The sequence below is a fragment of the Coturnix japonica genome, chromosome 1 (assembly GCF_001577835.2).
Source record: "Coturnix japonica isolate 7356 chromosome 1, Coturnix japonica 2.1, whole genome shotgun sequence".
Lineage (NCBI taxonomy): Eukaryota > Metazoa > Chordata > Aves > Galliformes > Phasianidae > Coturnix > Coturnix japonica.
Genome location: NC_029516.1, coordinates 162,309,325 through 162,331,210, shown reverse-complemented (window position 1 = coordinate 162,331,210; position 21,886 = coordinate 162,309,325).

The window sequence follows — 21,886 nt, the reverse complement described above, 5'->3', positions numbered from 1 at the left end:
TAATTATTCCATCCACAGCCACCCCAATGACACTGCAATGCTTCCTTCAAGATCCAAGCTGCCTAAAGGTGTGTTCAATCACCAGTAGCAACAAGATGCTGACACAGTACTTTGGAATCACTTCCCTCTCCTAAAAGGAATCCAGCTGTACTAGTCTCCAACAAGGACTAATCCAGCCTTGAGTATAGTGGTACCACAACTTTTTTCTTCTAGATGTAGAATGTCTTCCTGCTAGCTACAGCAACTCCACTACAGCTGTAGCTGAGCCCAGCTATATTTTAAAAAGGGTTAAAAATCAGTGAGGAGAAAGGCAAAACAACAACAAACCAGTGAGAAAGAATAGTGTCAGCATCAGTGACAGAGAAGAAGGAAGGTAAGAGGTGGTGAATGCAGATATTGTCCTGCAGTCCGTGGAGGACCATGCTTGATCAGATACAGTCATGGATTTATGTTTTTTAACTGGTATTCCAGACCATAACGTCATGTAGTGCACTGGGAGTAGAGGTGTTAATGCTCCAGTTCCAGGTACCTGCCCAGAAGAGAAGAAGAACTACATTCTCCAGGGGGCTTTGCGGTCAGAGAGGAGATAGAACTCCTGGCAAGGTCACCTGATCAGACTTTTCTCTTTGTCGCTCTTCTCCTTCACCTCTCCTCGCTGCTGCCTGTCCTGACTGCGTGCATCACTTCAGTATGACTGTAAGGCCTACAGCTTTCAGATACTCTCTCATTATATTTGATTTATTAGCTCTAGTTCTAATTATATTGTATTATAGTGTGTTATCTTGCATTCTGATATCATATTTAGTTTCTCCTCAGATCACTGCCACTGTTTTTAATTATTTTGGGGTCCTGTTTCCCTTTTCTGGAGGCACAGATTTTGCAAAATCCCTCCACCCCACTAGTCATGGAACTGGGCCAAACCAGCCTGTAAACCATTGACAGATGTCTCCAGTGCAGACCATCAAGAACCCCATACTGGAGCAAGTAGATGTTTTCCGAAGAAAATTTGGGCATGGAAGGCTTCCTATAAAGCAGGTCTGAAGGAGCAACAGCCTGTGAGAAAAATCCAGGCTGGAGCAATGGAAAAGGTGAGGAGGAAAGAGCAGCAGAAAAATGCTATGGGCTGACAACCACCACTATTTACCACGACCCCTTCTAAATGAGAGAGGAAGAATCAGAAGAGCTGGGAACAAAATGTTGAAGTTAAGCCTATGCAAAAAAAGGGCTGTTATTTTTTCTTCACCATTCTGCTCCATTTCAAATTAGCAATATGTTAATTTTCTTCAAATGCTTTTTCCTGTAATGGTAATTCATAAAAGATTTCCTAGACTTCAAAATGACTGTGAACTCTTTCTACCAATTTTATCCCCTTGTCTTGTTTAGGAGGTCAGTGAGTGAGCAGCTGGTTTGCCCTTAGCCTAGGTTAACCCTTGACCACTGAGATACAGCACATTGCATCTAAACCTTATTCACTGTTGTGAGACACATAACAATAAAAGAAATATACTTCAGCAACATAACATGTTATTTGCATTGTTTTTTTTTAAAACTGCTTATGCAAAGAAATCATATCAAATTCTAAGCAACCACTTCTTTTAATGTAGTTAAGTGCTTTTCTTTGGTTGATGGCAATTCATTATGATTAGCTCTAGTTCAAAATAAAACACACCTAGGGTGAATCTGAGTTATAAAAGAAGAATGGAGAGAATGTAGATGGGTTAAATATGTATAATATAGGGTTTTCCATGTAGCTAATAATCTGATAATATAGGATTCACATAACTAAACTTCAGCCTTCCATGCTTATATCCAGGTTGTGCTCAAGATTCACTCTACAATCAGCAAAGGATAAAGATTCCTCTACACTATAATTTATCTTCAATCAATGTCAGAAGCAGGTCTAATCAACAGTCCCTGAAAGCACCTGATTCTGCCCACTGACTTAAAAGGAAGCCTACTTCAGAAGGTATGGAATTTACATTACCCTTATCCAAATGGGATTAGGTCAATCTCATCTATAATAACTATTTGGTTCATTTGAGATCAGTTTACCAATACTTTTAACAGACACACAATATACGTACAAACCACAAAAACAATCTGTAGTACACTGGGTTATAAAAGTTGTTAAAATGCTTTGCAGAAAAAAACTTTTTTAGAATTTATTATTTGACTCACAAACACTCAGTAGCCTGTGAAGAAGACCTGTATGTCTATAGAAGGATTTTGTTAGATAACTTTGATCAACTATAAGGGAAAGCACATTAATAAGTCATACCAGAACTGCAAAATCTCAGCTTGGTGCCACAGAAAAACAAACAGACCATGTTGGAGCTGGACTTGAAATCAAGTGACTAAGCATTCCTAATGTGATTAACAGACTTGACTTCATGCTTTTTATAAAGTAATTTAGTTGAGTCAAAATATGATGTTAGTGACCTTGGTATTTTATGCATAGTGGGTCGGTAAATGCTTGTTCATGTGAAGAATCTTAACCTTGAACTGCTTGGGATTTGAATCAGGTTTCAACTCTGAGGAAAGACTATTTTAAAGGTGAATTCAAAACTCTTTCTTTTGCACTCTTTGTGCTCATGGGACAACAGACAGGAGAAAAATTACCATTAGCACAAGAGTAGCTTTCCCTTTAGCATAACTTTGCGTTTTTGGAATAACTTTCCTTTAGCACAGTCCAGTCTGACACAATGAGCCCTGCACTACACTTGACCTACTGCTACTCGAACACTGCCAGGTGATACATATTGCAATATGACTAATATTTGTTATGACAGATATTTTTATAATACTTTTCATCTGTTAAACCAATATCTTTTTTCAAAACTTTCTGAGTGACAAGAAGATGTCATACTTGGCTTTGCAAAGCATGGCCTTTATGCACTTCCTTTATATGCACTGACATTTCTGGGACAGGTCTGGCTCAAAAAAATCAGCACAGAGGCAGAAGAAACAGTGGCATTGATGTTAAATTGCCGACAAATTTAAGATTCTGCGTCTCACAATACACTTAATTCTGTATATTAGTTGCATTGTATTATCTGACTAGGAGTCTGATTGATTTAAATAATAGTAAAAGGAATCGTAGAAAGACAGCAAGTGGAATTTCATCACACAGGAATCAAAGGAGTACAGTGTCAGCTCTTGTGATATAGCCAGCCACAGAGAATCTGAGCCATTAATATATATATATAATATATGCTTTAGATTCTACTCCATATTTGATAGGTTATGAACGTATCATTAAGATACAAGAATTGCCCAACGGAGAGCTACAGAGATTGGGAATGGTCTAGAAGCAACACCTGTAAGGAGCGGTGTGCTCAGCCCAGAGCAGAGCAGGCTGAGGGGAGGCCTGATGGCCTCCACCAGTCCGCTACCCTTTGTGATATAGATACTACATCACTGGAGTTAGTGCCCAGAAAGAACACTTGGTTTCTTATCTTTATTTTGATGTCCTTGCAGAAAGCAGCACATCTTTCCAGCTTAGTGCCTGAGGGCAGAAGTGTGGCACGAACTGGTTGTGTCCCTGTCACAGCCTCTACCTCTAGAAGATAGATAGATGAAGAAGGAACAGCTTCCACCTGTTGCATCATGTGATGAGATACAGCAACCTCAGCTCTTTGCCTGGCTCTCCCTGACCCTGCCCTCTTCCCCACCTCAGCCCTTTTTCACCCACTGCTTGCCTCTGAGTTGGCCTGGTCAGATCACCCGCACAGCCCCTTATATACCTGTCCTGGGCAGCCACCAACATTCTGTCCACTGTGACATGGCCACCACATTGCAAGATATCCTCCTGTGTCTGACTCGATCCCACAAAGCTTTATCAGAGACATACAAGAGCTTCTGTGTCACCTCTGGCAGATCTCAGTGTGTTTCCACATAAATTTTTATGCATTTCAAACACTTGCCTACATTTTTACTTCTCAAATCGGTTGCATACAATGTGTTGCTAACAGATGCCGTGAGAGACTTCATTCCATGCTCTGGTATTTACAATTCATCTGAACTATTTAAGAGCAGTGTCAAACTGAGACAAACCTCTTCACAGAAATGGTGGTTTTCTTTTGTAATTTAGCATTAGAGATGACCCTTTATTCTACTAAATAGAGCATTTCATCTCACAATTTATATGTATGGATGCTGTATTGCTAATTGCAGAATCCCTGTCTTTTAGTAAATCCTGAAAACGTGACTGCCAAATCGTCTTGCAAGAAATAGTATCATTGAACTGTAGCAAGAAGCAGCTCAGTGTAGTATCTCACAGTTGTTAGCAGTCTGCCAAGTAGTCAGTGACACCTGTAATCCAAGGAGTCTGTCAAGCTTTGCTTGCAATGACACAGTGGACAGGGAACACCTGTTTACAAGTCTGTCTGCACACTTACTGGTTCTTCTTGAGAATGTGTCAGTTTTGGTTGCATCTCTCTATGCTGTTCCACCATTGTGAGTCATTGGGATGTACACACTTTCAGATTTGGTCGTCCTGAAAAACTAAGTAGATTTGTGCAAAGATCTTGATGACCCAATACTTTATTACCCATTCATAAAGCCCTCCTCCTGCTGGTATTTTGCACCCAAGCATTCACATTTCCTCCCCATTTATGCCAATATATTCTCATCACAGTTTTCCATGTCTGTGGAAGATTCCTGGATTTATGTTTTCTAATACACTGTAGGCAATTTTCTGCCTGCTAGAAACAATAAGACAATTCACTTCCCCCTATGAAGTATGTTTTTGTATGAATTGTAACCTGATCCAGTCTTCACATTCAGAGAACCTTTCCACCGATAGGACAAAGAGAAGAAAATCTGCTGAGTAACGAAAAAAAAAAAAAGTGTATTTATTTCACTTTTACATAATGTTGTGAATGTTCTTTCTAGGGTTGTCATACATCATTTATATGTTGGAGTGGCAGTTGTTTCTTTAGATTAGCAGCATAGTGTTAATGCTACATAGTAAATAAGAAGTTCACCTTCACAAATCCCCTTTAAGACAAGTCATGATGTTCAATGAGAACTAATCTGTGCAAGAATAAGGCAGACAGTTTTATGTTGGTGATATAAATAAGAAGAAACATTTTATGTGCATATTCCACTGGATAGTATATTTCATACAGTTTCAAACACTGAAATGCACAAAAACCAAACAAGGCTTGAGTCATCAAGGCTTGAGTCTTACATTGTTGCTAACAGTTTGAATATGAGAAAATATAATATGAGAAAAAAAAATCCTATTCAATTTCTTTATGATTATCATTCCTTGGAGACAATTCGGAATTTTTTTTAGAAACATCTGATCATAAAAATGTTGCCAATACCTGTAAGAATTAAATCATTTCAGGGCAGGTTAAATCATCAGTGAGCAGCTTCTTCAGGACTTTGTACTGTCTGTGAATGCTGCCTTGCACAGCGGTGGTGGCATGATGTTCTGTTTCAGATCCTATGATTCACACAAAAGCACATTATTGCGGCAAGCAGTATTAAGGATACCGCAATAACATGCTTGTTACCATAGTTTGTCACAATTATTATGCACTTGCCCTAAACTGACATATTCCAAATGCATGTCCCCATCCTGCTAGAGCAGAATGTACATTAATGACATCATATCTCTACCTGGAATAATGACTTGAAAAAATTTTAAAGTCCTCTTTCAGACCTACAAGTTGAACAACTCATATTGTTACACACAACAAAACTTTTCAGCTGGCATTATCAGCACATTTAAATCTTCAGACAGAGAATTAAATTAGTCCTCAGAGACTTCCCACTCTCACACAGTGTTTGCAAATAACCTGTCCCCCGAACTGCTGATTTTGTTCCCTTTATTTCTAAATGCTATAATGCCACTTTGCAGCTTCCATATCAGAGTACCTTCTACAGCAAGACCTCAGCATATTTCACAACTGTCAGGTAATTTAGCTTTGCAGTACTTGCAAAGTGGACAAGTGCTAATGGCTTTCATTGTTTTAAAGGTGGAAACTAAGGTACAAACATATTATCCATAGCCTGCTCATTGAAAAGCTAAGAATCCATGCCTCTGTAATCAAGAACAATCAATAATTAGCAAATTTTAAACTCAGAGCAATGACAAAATTCTTAAGGTGTCGTAACTCCTGCAAAGGAACTCAAAAGAGAGAAAGACCTTCACCCTAAGACAGTCATAACTCCTTATACTCTTTTTTTCTTTTCTTTTTTTTTTTTTCCTGTACAGAATTAGACTCCATGTTACTCTACTCTACCTATGGTTTAAATATAATAAGTCACTCAATATTTAATACAGGAGGTCAAGGGTAAAATATGAAGCATCTGACTAAGAATGCTTTGATACTATGGAGTTAGCTTTGTTTAGAAAGAAAAAAAATAAAAGAAAGAAAAAAAAAGAAAATACTGAACAGATGATAATCATTTCTTATGTTGCTATTTATACTACCAAGATGCTCATTACCACAGTAACAACTATGTGTGTATACTCTATATTATTTTTCTCTTTGAGTAAAATCAATGAAATTCTGAGAACCCTAGGTAACACTGTGCTGCCCAAAGACCAATCTGAGAATTCCATAAGTGGACCACTACCGACCATTAATAACACCATCTAGTGAGTACTGAGATTAGGTAGGCTTTGATTATTTTAATGGAAGTAATTATCCTAAATCCAGCTACTCTGGGAAAGAGACATCATCATTTTGAAAGATATTCTGCTGAAATAACCTGAATTCAATGTTGTGTGTAGCTCACTACAAGCTGGTGAATTTTTTGAAAGAAGAAAGGAAAAGATTTATATCATATACCTTGCAGTACAGGTACATGCAATGTGGCATGGAAGCATATATTTTTGTTTTTAAGGGAGGAAGCAAAGCAAACACATCAAGACAACAATTGGAAGTGAGGGACAGGTCATACTTTTCAGACGGAGAAGATGAAATAATATCATAGAATCATAGAATCACCAAGGTTGGAAAATACCTACAAGATCATCCAGTCCAACTGTTCACCTATTACCAATAGCTCCCACTAAACCATGTCCCTCAGCACAACATCCAGTCATTCCTTGAACACCCCCAGGGTCGGTGACTCCACCACCTCCCTAGGCAGTCCATTACAGTGCCTGACCACCCTTTCTGAGAAGTAATATTTCCAAATGTCCAGCCTGAATCTCCCCTGCCGCAGCTTGAAGCCATTCCCTCTAGTCCTATTACTAGACCCCTATCCAGCTTTGTGGCCCTCCTTTGAACATGTTCCAGGGCCTCGATGTCTTTCTTGCAGTGAGGGGCCCAAATATTCATATTCTTACATGTAATATTCTTATAACAGAATGAGGAGTAGTTAAGATTTTTAAAGGCTGTGATTGGAAAAAAAAATGGTGGAAAAATTAATTGCTTCCATTTATGTGACTTGCATATTTTATTATGTTAATAATATCATGTTTATGCCTTCTTCTTGTAATGATGTGGGGGTGTTTGTGAAAATGGAACTACTGTAATGATTGCATCTATTATTAACAGCAAATGAAGGATGAGATTCATCTCGCTTAACTTTAGCTTTCCAAGAGTTGAGCATCAAGTCTAAGTTCATTATCTAGACTCCCTTTAGAGTCATTTGAAAGCTAAATAGACAGCTAAATATTTCCCAGTTTAAAATATCTAATAGCCTTTGTACAGCCCTGTCCATTACCACTGATTATAGAAAGAACCTATAGACATACTTTTCCAGATATACACTTTCTGTGTAGCTAAATTTAGATGATAGTAATGCTACCATAATAAAAATTGCTCACATTTAATCCTTTTTAGGTTACAAATTAGAAGTTGAGAACTGCTATTGCATTTAGGGATAAGCTTACATTTAAATATTTTGTGAGATCTTGACCAGGCACTTTTCAGAAGTAAAATTCTAAGCATATAGTTAAAATTCTTATTTCCATCAGGAATGATGATTTTTAAATAGTTCCGTTTTGATCTAGTAGCAAATAGTAAAGCATTTTAAGTACCTAAGATTGTCGGAAGAAGAAATTTTGTCAATGTAATGGAGCTCCTCCTAAAGAAAGGGTGGTGATGGCATCTATATCAAGTACTGCATTCTTGACACCTGCATGAGACTAAAAAAATTACTAAAAAGATGAATATTAACTGCATGGTTTTGTCATAAAATACAAATTTAATCAACAGGCTTTTCTTTTCAGTGGCACAACTAGGTCCTATCAGCACCAGTGATCCTTAAATCAAAACCAGCCACCAAAAGCAGGGCCACACAGATTCACCATTCACCTCTGTAAGTGATTATACCTGCCTTATTTCTGTGACAAGACTTTGCATTAACTGTGTCATACTAGCCGCTGCAGCTCTCAGAAGCGTGAGCAGAAAAATCCATGGAGACAGAGATGATAAACTGTGCTAAATAAGCCGTGACTCTACTGCAGTCAGGTTGCCTTTGGCCAAGATGCTGGAGAGGAAACCTAATACACTTAATCCATTTGCAAAGCTTTGGAAGTGAAAATAAATAAAGAAATAAATACAAATCCTTAGAGTAACAAAGTCCTAAACTTCCTGTATCCAGAGGGGAAAAGTTTGTAATTTCATTCTATTTTGTTCTTGTCCCCTAACCCAGCTTGGCAGTGCTGTTTTTATATTTAGATAGTGATGTGTCCATGTTCTTCATCACTCTGCTTCTTTTATGACTTTCTTACCTCCACATCGTAACAAGAAAAGCACCTTTGGTATCTATATCTTTGATTGATGCACAAAACAGAAATGGTCAAGAATTTCACAAGTATCACTTCAAGAATGTGTCAGAATCTGGAAAGCGAGAGATGCAGCTTTGCCCTCAGTCAGACACCCCCATCTACCCCAGCAGAACCAATCTTCAATGATTTTCTGAACTCCAGAAGGCCAAGTCTGCAGAGTTCAGTAGCATTACTTAACTCATCTGGGCCTAAGTCAAACAAAAGAGCTATGTAAAAACTAGATTTTGTATTTTGCCTTCCTTCCTATTAGACATGTCACAGTATGAGACCACTATTTCAACATGGAAAACAGAAGCCAGCACTGTGCAATTAAGGAATAGACTACAGCTTTAGCTGAAGGAGTGGTTTAGCTGTCATATGTCTGTCAGGTGTGAGCCTGAGAGAATGTTTTGGGCTTCTTCCAAGAGCAGCTAAAACAAGGAAGAGACTGTCTGCTCAGGGTTCACACTTGTGAGAAGGAATAGCAATAAAAATAATTGATATTTTTCAGTGGGTAACATAACCAAAAGTCTGTGAAAAAGAAATGATTAGTTCATCACCTGTATCCAGAATCTCTGTCTTCCCAGGAGAACAGAATAGCTGATCAGTTACATGTCTGTGTACTGGAAGGACTGATTGACCCTTTATCATCTGTGCTTAGAAAACTGTTCAGCATGTTCTTCCTCCTGCTACATTTTTGCTGGCACTGAGGTCTTCAGGGAACTCTGAGTTCTTTGACACTTAGGTGATCAGTGCTGGGAAAAGAGTACAGGACTTACTGCCTTTCTGCTTCTTTTTTCTCAGTAAACTCTGTTAAGACTAATGATTAGCACAGCAGCATCCAGCTCCAAACCTAAGCTCAGCACAAAGGAAGTCATTACTGTGAACAACAGTAAAGGATGAGAACAACAAAACCATATTTATGGGAAGATCAACTAAGTGAATTCAGTCTGCATGTTGATTTCTTCTTACAAAGTTGCTTAGGGTGGTCTCCCCATGGTGTAATGCTCAGGTGCTTTTCTCTACTGTTCTCAGCATGTTTTGCGGTGCAGTAACCTCCTTGACTGTTCCTTGATTTTCCCCATTCCTGAATTTCTGCACTTGCAGTTTTGCTGTTCTATTACTTTGCAGATACGTATGACTTTTTCCAAATTTAACTCACAATGCTTTTCAGCAGATGCTCATGTACCTTCATTTTTCTTTCGGTCACCTCTAAGAATGTTGATCTTGTGAATCATAGATAACTAAACTTTCTTGCTTCTTCAGGAAAACAGAGTTAAGTTTTCACCAAACCAATAAATGAGTTGGGAATGTTCAGTACTTAAAATTTTTCTTTTAAAGTAAATTTATGCAGTAAACAAAGTGTAAGATACATAGCCCTTAAAGCTTTTACACTTTTGCATTTGTCATATGCAAAAACAAGGAGGTAAAAGAATGGACGATACAGCTCTAAAAATTAGCACTAGATGTTGACTTGTTCATTTATATTTTACCTGCTTTTATATATTGTCTGCTCTTTCAAAGATGTAAAAATAATAATAATTTAAAAAGGGACTTTTTTGAACTGATTTTAATTTAACTGATTCTTTTCCTTCTACTGATTTCCATTTCTTGTTTGATATGCACTTCAGAGGCATGAAAGTAATGAGGAGGGATTTCAATGTTCTCAGTACAGAACACTCTTTTTTTCCAGTGTAGTTTTCAGAAAAAAAAAAAAGGGAAAAGAAAATTGCATATTCAGTGCTTCAGATATCTTTCTGCAGTACATAAGGTGTTTGTGAGTTTACCATTCACACGTCCTCACAGATCTGACTTCTGGTTGCCTTCACTGAACATCATATCAGGTTGTGAAGAAATAATAAAATCACTGTGTTCTATTCCAGTCCACTTCACCCTCTATGCAGGCAGCCTGTCCTTTACATTTTCTGTGCCCTGTAGAAACCCTATTCAGGACTCATCTCCACGGAGCAGGACAACATTTCTCTCTTTTTATTTCTCGACAGAAAGAAACTTCTCAGGTTTAACCTTGACATAATGTAGCCTGTTCATAAGAGATTCCACTCATGGGTTCATATTTTAATCTGCTGGAGAAACAGCAAGAGAGAGATTGAGTATCATATACACAGTCAAGCAGAGGTCATCAAACCGCTCTGTGTCCTTCTGAGGAGTCAGGAGACAGTCCAGCAATGCGGAGTGATCAAAAATTTGGATCAGGGATGATATCCAAGGGACACTTGACTGTTTTCAAGTAGAGGATCACTGGTTTTATGAGTGCTTAATTGTTGAGAGCTGAGATTCAGCCTGCAAGCCTAGTATAGTATCTATCCAAAATTCAGACCAAAGCCTTAACAGATGCTGGATATTGTTCCCAAGGAAGAGAAAAATATTGTGAGTGCTCTACATGCTCTAATGGTTTGGCATGGAGCTCCAGGGTATGATGTTGAGGTCAAAGTACCAGTGATATGCAGTAAGAAGTAAGAGCACTGGCTTCTTTCCAGAAGTTTTAGAAGGACACGTTCCTTTGAGACAACAAAAATGGAAAATAACTGCTTTGTTTTGTTTGCATATCTTTCTGATCTTCATTAATCAAAATGCTATGAAGAAGCAAGAGAAGCAGATCTGGGCCCTGAACAAACAAATTATTTAAAGTAGATAACATGCAAAGTCTAGCAAGATGAGTGTTATTGCTCCGGATGTTTTATGGTATCTGCCAAGATCTAGAAAACAATGAGTCTGCTAAAGAGATCAGAATGCATTTGGGGAAACTGTCTTACAACACTAGGGAACAAAAACCTACTTAATTTATATTTAAACTGAACAATGTGATTTCTTTGTCTTGCTTGTACAGCACTTACTAATAGATTTCTTTGTTTGGCATGTGCCACACTGAGTTATGGAAAAAATAAGGTTTAGAGTGACTTAATTGCTTAATACTTTGTACCATTCAGTTAATGTAGTAAGAATTCTAGTCTATCAATATTCCACATAGTATTTCACTGACTTTGTTAATCTATGCAATAAATTATTAAGAAAATTACGTTTGGTTGTTTTTTGGTGTTTTTTTGTTTGTTTGTTTTTGTTTTTGTTTTTTTGGGGGGGAGAGAGGGTTGTTTGCTTGTTTGTTTGTTTGTTTTTTAACCTTAGGAAAGTATATAAAGATTTAAATTTCTATTTAAGATTTAAGCTAATAAAATTTTATCTTTTCCATTAATTTGTTAAATAGAAAAGGAACAAACAAACAAAATTATTTCATTGGGAGACCAGAATACTTTCTGTATATCTGGTATGTGACATGAATAGAACTGAAATAGTTATTGTGTTAGGGAACAACAATTTTCTTGAATATTTGAATGAACATGAACAAAAAATACATCAAACACTTCAACTGCAATCTGTTGGTCTGAAATACAGATGTTGAGTTGTATTAAAATGTTATTTTCTTAATTAAGTGAAATATGAGATATCACGATCTAAACTTAATGTATTTTAGCTACAACATAATGTAAAAATAAATTATTGTAATGCTTTTTATAATCATTCAGTCAAATACTTAAACCCAGAGTGTGGATCTTGACAAATGCATATTTTTCAGACAACATTCATGTTGCATTTTATTTCATTAGAGAATTTGCAATGAATATTTCTTGTGTAACCCAGTTCTGTCACTGCCTACTTCATCCGTTTGAAAGCAGACTGGGTTTCCTGGAGTTTGCACAGGTGAATGCAAATCTGTTCACAGGGTAAGAAGTTACATTTAGAGATGCCTAGTTACACTTCTGTTTCTGTGTTTGATTCCAGTGTGTTATAAAAGTTTAAGGGATAGATTTGTCAGTGCTTCAGAGCATCAACAATCCACTTGACAACAGCTGTTTCTCAGTACCTCTAAAAATCAATCCCTTTGGAACATGTTTTTAAAAGTTGGAAGCTAGTAAAAATGTAGAAACCATTTTGACTTCATGACAAGGAAATAAATAGCAACAAGAGAAATGGAAAAATTAGTTAAGAACCACATAGAAGAGACAAGAGACAGGCTGAGTAGCCTTTTCCCCATCAAATTAATAGACATAATGAAGGAAAGAGCTTTTTTCTGTTTACGTGCTGTTGTATTTACTTTGCTATAGTAGTGCCAAAATTAATCATAGAATCATAGAATAGCCTGGGTTGAAAAGGACCACAATGATCATCTAGTTTCAACCCATTTCTAAGTGCAGGGCCGCCAACCACCAGATCAGGCTGCCCAGAGCCACATCCAGCCTGGCCTTGAGTGTCTCCAGGGATGGGGCATCCACAACCTCCTTGGGCAACCTGTTCCAGTGCTTCACCACACTCTGAAAAACTTTCACCTACTATATGTTGTATTAGGCGAAATTGGACCCTCGGGATAGGCCCTCCCCTGCTGGGTCATGCATATGTAAAAAAGATAAAGATGAAACAGGATACCTATATAAGGGACCCTCACATTCCAATAAACGCCATTTTACCGCTGACCATATTGGTGCAACAAGCAGCTGTGACTTGGTCGGGGCCGTCGATACACATTCACAAAGGGACTTGACTTTCCAGGTTACCAAATCGAGGCAACACTATATAACTTAAACATCCCTTGTCTCAGTTTAAGACTATTCTCCCTTGTTCTATCACTATCCACCCTTTTAAACAGCCATTCCCCCTCCTGCTTATACGCTCCCTTCAAATTCTGGAAGGCAGCAATGAGGTCTCCCCAGAGACTTCTCTCCTCCAATCTAAACAAGCCCAGCTCCCTCAACCTTTCATCATAGGATAGGTTCTCCAGCCTTCTGATCACTTTAGTTGCCCTTACCTTAGTTATCACTTTTTTTTTTTTTTTTTTAAATAAATAGATCTTAAAAATATGGTAAGATTGTCGTATTTTCACATTTACGAATGATTTTTAAAAAATCAAGTGAACTGGAAATAGAGGCATAGAATCAGTAGGATTCACAAAGTTTTGATAAGTATTCGATAAGTAAATGAGTACATGAGAAAAACTGATCAGGAAATGTGAAGTTTGTTCAAATAAATTAAATGCAGATACATGTTTCTGACCATAGAGATACCACTTTCCTTGCTCTAAATGCTAAGAGGTGACACAGGATACTTGCCTCCTTCTTTTCAGATAGAGATGACTGCTTCAGATGTAGATATTAACATATGCACAGATGAATTCTGCACTAAAGACTTTAATAAATGATGTGAGGGAAAAATTAAAATTCTTTTAATAATCTGTACTACCACAAGGCTTGAGAAATTAAAAAGGATAGTAGATACATCAAAGTATGCCAGTGTAGATTAAGACATTACATGTAGCCTTAACAGATATTAAAAGCTGCAAAACTTTTACTCGTATATTTTGAACAAATCTTAGAAGTTTACATTTTCTGCTTGGAAATATGATTGAAACTCCCCCTCACTTAATTATCATATGATCACCGATTAAGTGAATAGTGTTTTAATAACCATAGTCATACATTTATGTATATTTACATATGCTTGAGTATCCATATATATTTGAATATGCATTGCTTGAATTAATAATGACTAATTCTTCAGTATTTCTTTCAGAGATAGCAGCTATACTCCACTAATTTATGTGCACAAATAACTTATCTGTATGAATTTAGCATCTCTTCTACAGCAGTTGACTGCTTTTGATAGTAGACATGTAATATTCCGAGTGCATCCTGAGGAACTAAATGGAACAAATCTGCAACATTTTGCTCAGATTGGTGACTTTTAAGCTGACAGATAAAAAGAGAGTGGCATCTAACTTTCTTAATGTTTCAGGGAACAAATACTCTCCAAAAGTAAATCACATCTTTATATGACTATATATTCCATTTTATTTTCATTCTGACAAGATTTTATTTATAACTCTGTTTTTAACTTCTTTTTTTACAAAGTCTCTACACTGTTCACTTGAGGAAACATTATATATTTTCCAATTCACTAATAAATGGATACTTCCACGAGTACTCCTCCTAAAATTAATAAGACAATTTCAACGCAATTAGAGCTGGTAAAAACATCCAAAATCAAACACTAAATAAATTCTAAGAAATATCTACTTCTATGTAACAGTGTTCTAGACTTGTTGTGTAATTGCTTGTCATTACAAAACAATTAAAGATATAACTTTGTGATTAAATTTTCTGCATCTTATGCTTATTTATATCAAGCAAGCTGTTACTCGGTAACAATAAAAAGGACAGAAAATGGCATTTAATATTTCCATGCTGAAGATCAAGAGAAAGAATGCCAACAGCATGGTTTTTTGTACATTTATGTTATTGTTATACATTATCAGTGTACATTCAAAGCCTTTAAATATAAGGCAGAGCCTATTAATTTTTACAAATACATCTGATTTTAATTGAAAGCCCATGACTCACTGAGAATCCGATTTTGTATGTTATCATGATCCAGTGAGTGACCTTGAAACCACAATCCAGTGAGTGACTGAAAACCTTGAACATTCTCAGCTTCAGTTTCCCACTCCTTTCAGGATTGTGCAGGGAGTTAAAATCTCATGAAAGGCAAGTAAAGATGTGTAGGCAGTTTCCCAGACACAACCTTTGAAAATAATAAAAAAAGGTAACTGTACATCCATAGTGCTCAAAAGCCCTTTGTACAAACTGAAAGTAAAGAATTAGACTACAAATCCAATAATGAACCCACACATGAAAGACTATCCAACTTAAACCCACAGCTAGACAAAGCTTCTCTTCGTAGTCTTTTATTCAGCCTTAAGAAAAAAAGAAAGAAAATGTAATAAAATGTTTATCTCCTTTAATTAAGACAATCAAAGGTTAGAATAGCAAGACATCAGAAACATGCAGTGAAATTCTGGTGACCAATGTACAGAGCTACAATTTGGAAGACAACATTTGGTAACTTCTTCATCAGCCAAGATAAGTGCTGGATGGCCAGACTCATTTCATCCATAATGCTAAGCATGTTCTTCACTGCCTAGATTGATTTGTGCTTCCATTCAGCGAGACCTGGACAGGCTGGAGAGATGGGCAGTAAGAAACCAGATGAGGTTTAACAAAAGCAAGTGTAGAGTCTTGCACCTAGGGAGAAATAATTGCATGCACCAGTACAGGCTGGGGGAAGACCTGCTGGAGAGGAGCTCTGCAGAGAAGGACCTGGGCGTCCTGGTGGACGACAGATTGACCATGAGCAGCAGTGTGCCCTTGTAGCCAAAAAAGGCAACGGCATATCTGGGGTGTATTAAAAGAGCGTGTCCAGCAGGTGAGGGAGGTGATTCTCCCTCTACTCTGCCTGGTGAGCCTTCATCTGGAATACTGTGTCCATCTGGGGCGCTCCCCATACAAAAAGACGATATTCCTCTTGGAAAGAGTCAGTGGAGGGCCCACAAAGATGGTGAAGGGCTGGAGCATCTCCCTATGAGGAGAGACTTAGGGAACTGGGTCTGTTTAGCCTTGAGAAAAGAAGGCTGAGAGGGGACTTGATCCAGCTTTATAAATACCTGAGGTGTGGTGAGTCTGGTCTCTTTTCAGTAGCGCGTGGGGACAGGACTAGGGTAATGGGATGAAAAAGTACAGCATAGGAAAGTTCCACACGAATGTGCACAAGAATTCTTTACAGTGAGGTGACGGAGCACTGGAACAGGCTGCCCAGGGAGGTGGTGGAGTCTCCTTCTCTGGCGATATTCAAGACTGCTGGATGCCTACTGTGCGACGTTGGTTTTAAGGGAGGCTGCCTTTGGCAGGGGGGTTGGACTCGATGATCTCTAGAGGTCCCTTCCAATCCCTACAATTCTGTGATTCTGTGATTCTGTGATTTGGGGCATCACTAATGATTTATATATAATCATATATTAATAAATACCCTTTTTCTTAGTCAACCATATAATTAACCTACTAGACCTGTGAAAGGACCAATAAGAATTAGGTATGAGAGGCAACTTGCTGGTTTCTAAAATTAATTGCTATATGTTACAACATCGTACTTCTAAATCCTTGCAATATTGGCAGCTATGATTGATTAATACTTAGTGGATTGATTATACTTGCAACCTTAGTCAACAACTGCTCTCACAAACCCTTTATTCATATACTAAAATATACTACAGTTGTGATTAACACTGTTGATCATTGAGATTTTGTTTCAAAAAATAAGAAAGGGAGTTTCAGCTGATACAGGGATTTGATATTTAGGGAGAAAAAGTTCTCAGTACTCATCAAAATGGATTGTTTTATTAGTAATATTTTTGAGTGAAGAAGAATAAAATGATCTAATCAAAGCAAAAAATGCAGCAACATCTGGGATAATTCATTAGAGAGAGTTTTGTTTACATGGTAGATGGATCACTGACATAAGATTTTGATGCACAGAAGTAATATTTAGAATATACACCAATTTCCCACCTTGTTTGTTTGTTTTCCATACAGTATATCCTTTTACAGTGATATTACTGTAGCCATCTATATGGATGGGGGAATGTTTTAAATGTAGTAGGAGACCAATCATATAACTCACCAAAATACTCTGTCCTGAATGCAATTTCTTTTGACCAAGCCAAAAAATAGTGTTTTCTGAAGCTCCTTTATTCTGAAAAATCTGACTTGCATAACTGAGCCGACAATATTAATTTCTTTCACTGTTTGTTTAAAATTTGCTAGTATTTTGTTTATTTTTTTTATGCTTATGATATGTGCAAATTCAGCAGTGCTATACAATTTTGTTTTGACTCACTGATTGGATGAGCAAAATTTTCATAAATAAAGGAAGGGGAAATCAAAGAGCTCTGAAGATAGATACATAGAATGGCATTCATGAGATCACAAATATAGGCATCAGCAATATAGATATTTTCATGTCAGCTAGTTGTCAAGACTTTTTCACAGTAAGTGGAGTAAAATTGGCACTTTCAAAGCATGAGTCATCTCATCCTAAAATAGATGATTAAAATAGGTCAGATGAATCATTGGATATTGTTGTCTATTGACCTTGAAGAGCATGTTAGCTTACAAGCTAGTATGTGGACATATAAAGTGCAGACAAGAAGCTGAGTAGGAAGGATACCACTACCATGTCTCTGGAAACGATATTCTCACGACCAGTTCTATGAGTACAAAGGAGACAAATAGACTAATATTTCTTAAGAGAAAATCAAATCTTATTTCCATTTTAATGGAAAATAAACTAAAGGAGAGTACATGTTATTTAAATCGGTGTTCTAATGTTTCTATTTGAATATAAAAGTGTTTTCCTATCTCTTGAAGATGCATGTGTTTGAAATAGTATCACAGTGTTTCAGTAGAACATATCAGTGCTAGCGTACAACGTCTTTGTAGCTCCAAGACATAGACATTGTACAGTGCATTATTGATTCATTTGACAAAAAGAATGTCCAAGACTAAATACATTTAAGTGAATTTTGAAAGATTCTGATTAGATGATAGAAATCCTTGCAGCAAACTACAAATTCTTCCCTTGGAATTAAATTGTAAACTCTATACAAGTGTTGAGCTTTTGACTGAGAAAAGATAGTAACTGACCCTTTTGAACTTTAACGACAAAAAGCATACATTTAATGTTTTAATATCTTTCTTCTCTAATTTCCTTCTCGTACAAATTCCCTCAAGGGCACTTTCTTGAAATCAAAATCCAAAAATCATTCATGCTGACATATCTGCCAGGTTTTATCCCCAAACCATCAGAATATTAACAGAAACGGTAAAGGCAGCATTATGTGTCTGTGCTATGTGGTTTTTCTTCTTATCTCTACATGACCTGAAAGTGAACTTGAAGCCTGAATTCAATATAGATTGAGCTTTTCTTGGCTTATTTCATCTTCCATTTTGTCATGGTGATGCACTACAGAGTTAACAGCTTTTGCTGTTCAGCTAGAAATGAAGACCAAACAATCTGAAATCCAGTTGAGTATATATCTCTCCAGTTTGGATTTAAATAAGACTATAGTAAATCTGGTGTTCCTAAAGTAAAAACCATCTACCTGTTTTCATTAAGTTAAAAGGACTTAAATCCACGTTTTACATTTGAAACTTATTCCTTACTGTCTATAGATTCTTCAGTGTCTCGTTACATCCACAGATTGTGTAATTATTGCAAATTCTCCAGGCTTCTGAGCTTGTGTATACATTTGAGGCACTAATAGTATAACTTGGTAAATATTTGGGAAAATACAAGAAAATGTACTTCCCAGGATAAAAATGTTTTCACAAAAAATGGATAAAACATTTCAAATATCTGTATAGGAAAAGGAAAGTTTATAATTTTGACATTCGTTTACTTCTAAAAAGAAATAAAAAGGAAATTTTCATTGAAAAATATTTTTTAATTCTTAGAAACTTCTGAAACCAGAGGAAAAAAAAAAAAAACGTTAAGAGGAAAAAAACTGAAATTTCTTCCGTTTTTCAAAAGTGTTATTATAGTATGTGGTTGATTACATTACTTCAGATTAAGTACAATTTTCTCAAACAGATGCTAAAACAAGTCAAATGTATTACTTGGAATCCCCTGTTTTAGAATATTATCTACAATGTACTTGTCTCTCATCTCTTCATAATGCTTCCTTCATCCCCATCTATTGCTGCACCATGGACTGCACTATGGCTGCACACAGTGATGTGCTCTGTGTGGTGCTGCAAGGGGACAGCCTGCTCCTCATGGACCAAAACTGGGCCACTGGGAACTGCTATTCTGTGTCTGGTGCACCTCCTTCCCTCTTCCTGCACTGACCTCGGGGGCTGCAAGGCTGCTTCTCTCCTGTCTCTCATCCTTCTCTCCCATCTGCTGTTGTACAGCACTGTTCCCCTCGTTTCAATTGTCTTTCCCAGAGGTGCACCCAGCATCGCTCACAGCTCAGTTCTGCCCAGCGGTGGGTCCCTGTGAGAGCAGCTGGAGCTGCTCTGTAACTATATGTTGGAGAAAGTCAACCAAAATTCATACTTTGCTTTCTGAATTTCTAAGACAACAAGTTTAACAAGGCAGCATAATCATCCTGTGTCTTTTCTTCTCATAATTAGAAAGAGCCACAACACTCATTCCTACTGATGCTGTAGTTCTCACATAACTTCTTTTGCATTGCTTCATCGTCCTTGTTTTTACTAGAATTTATTCATTTAGAACGTGGTTTTTAGACTAACTGGATATGTGCATCAGTACCTTGTTGATGTAAGATTTAATTAAATAGCGCTATGGTATTGGTATCAGTTAAGAAGAATTACTAAATCCCGTGATTAACTATAAGGTGTCTGGTAGCAGAGGTAAAATACTTACAAATTATAATTAGTAAGCTAAAACTGAAGTTTGTTATGAGAATAACATATTATAGTGTAATTTTATCAAATACTCATAGTTAGCTTTTTTTTTAAATTATCACTTGTCTAGTCTGACATCATTTGGTAATAAATTATAGGAATCTCCCCTATGCTCAGTTTGTTTTGTACATTATGGTAATCTGTGTGTGATCTCCTGGCCTCCTCTAAACCTAGATGCCTTTTTTCATCTTTCACCTTGTTCCTCCAGGGGGACTGAGCGATCACAGTGGTGGAGCGCAGACAGCCATCAGTGTGAAACCAACACTGATTATTTAGACAAGAGATTTGGGGTAAATATTAAGGTGTTTGTTTGTTTGTGTGTGTGTGTGTGTTTCCCACTGCTGTTGTTTTGTGTTCATTTATAAAACTAATGTAGTTTTACAAAGTATTTTCTTCATCTTTGTAGGAAAATATAACTAGGAAAATCAAATGCAATTTTTAATTTCCTCACACTTTTCTTCCTCCTTACTTTGTTTCTTTCACGAAATGTAAAAAAATATGTAAACTAGGAGGGTGAAAACCATTTATTGACACCTTATACTTGAAAAAGTTTCCGTATATTCCTAATAGAAAGGAATGAAAGCACAGTGAGGTGTTTTTATTTTTTATTCCTTTCTCCATACTTGTATGTTTTGTGTTTTCCTAGTTGATTGTTTTTCCCAATTAAAAATAAAGCAAACAGGTGTTTTTTTGTTTTTCTTTATTTATTTATTTTCATTCCATTTAAGTTATTAAATTTCCTTTTCATGCTCTTTAGAAACTAAAACAAGAAAGGGAAAAAAAAAAAAAACAAAAACACGCACACACAAAAAAACCAAAAATGCTGTTTTGCAAAAGAAAGAAAATATTGAAAGATAGTGTGGGTAGCACAAAATTTTTAACTTTCTACATGATGCTTTTATCTCTAAGAGGATTCATAAGATTTGGTAATCTTATCTGGATTCCATAGTGTATTAGCTCCATTGCATCAGACAGTAAATGAAAACAGTTCATTCACAAATTTTACTTCCCTTTAAAAATGAAATCCAGTAACAATTTGTCACAGGTGCATCCCCGTTTGGCCTGGTTCCATGACTAATAGGGTAGAGAGGCCCATGGACCCACACCCAGGAGAGGGGGAAGAAGAGTGGGGAAAATGGTGGGGAGATGGGCCTAAAAGCAAAGCAGAAGAAATGAGCTGAGGGAGAAAACTAATTTACTAAATAAAGCAGAATGCAAGATAACACAATATAATACAATATAATTGGAATTCTGACTAGTAAATCAAATAAAAGTAGAGAGTATCCAGAAACAAGAGGGCTTACTCTAATGCTGAAGGTGAGACAGCTAGGGAGTACACACTGCAGAGATGAGCAGAAAGAGAGGACAGACCTGTGACTCCCAAATAGTTTTATCTTTCACTCTGAATGGAAAACAGAAAAGGAACAGTGAAGTCTTCTGGTAGCTGAAATTCTTCTAAGACAGATACCCAGAAATATCAACAATCCATGGACCCACACTCATAACTAATAGTGCACTACATTATGTTATGATGTAGAATACCAATAACAGAAATCATAAAAGCATGACACAATTATAATCATCTGGCATGGAGCACAAGAGGCAGGACCTTCAGTGTGAAAGCTCTTTTTTCAGGCTGCTATTTGCCATGTATATGCAGACCCATTCTTCTCCTTACCTTTCTAAATTAAAATTATTTTAAAAACCTGTTTTCTTCTTGAGCTATGCAACAGGCTGCCGTAGCACACTGTTGGTATTTTACCCAATTTTGAACCTTTTGCAGTACTCCCTAGCTGAACTCTGTGGTGCAGCATTTGTTATA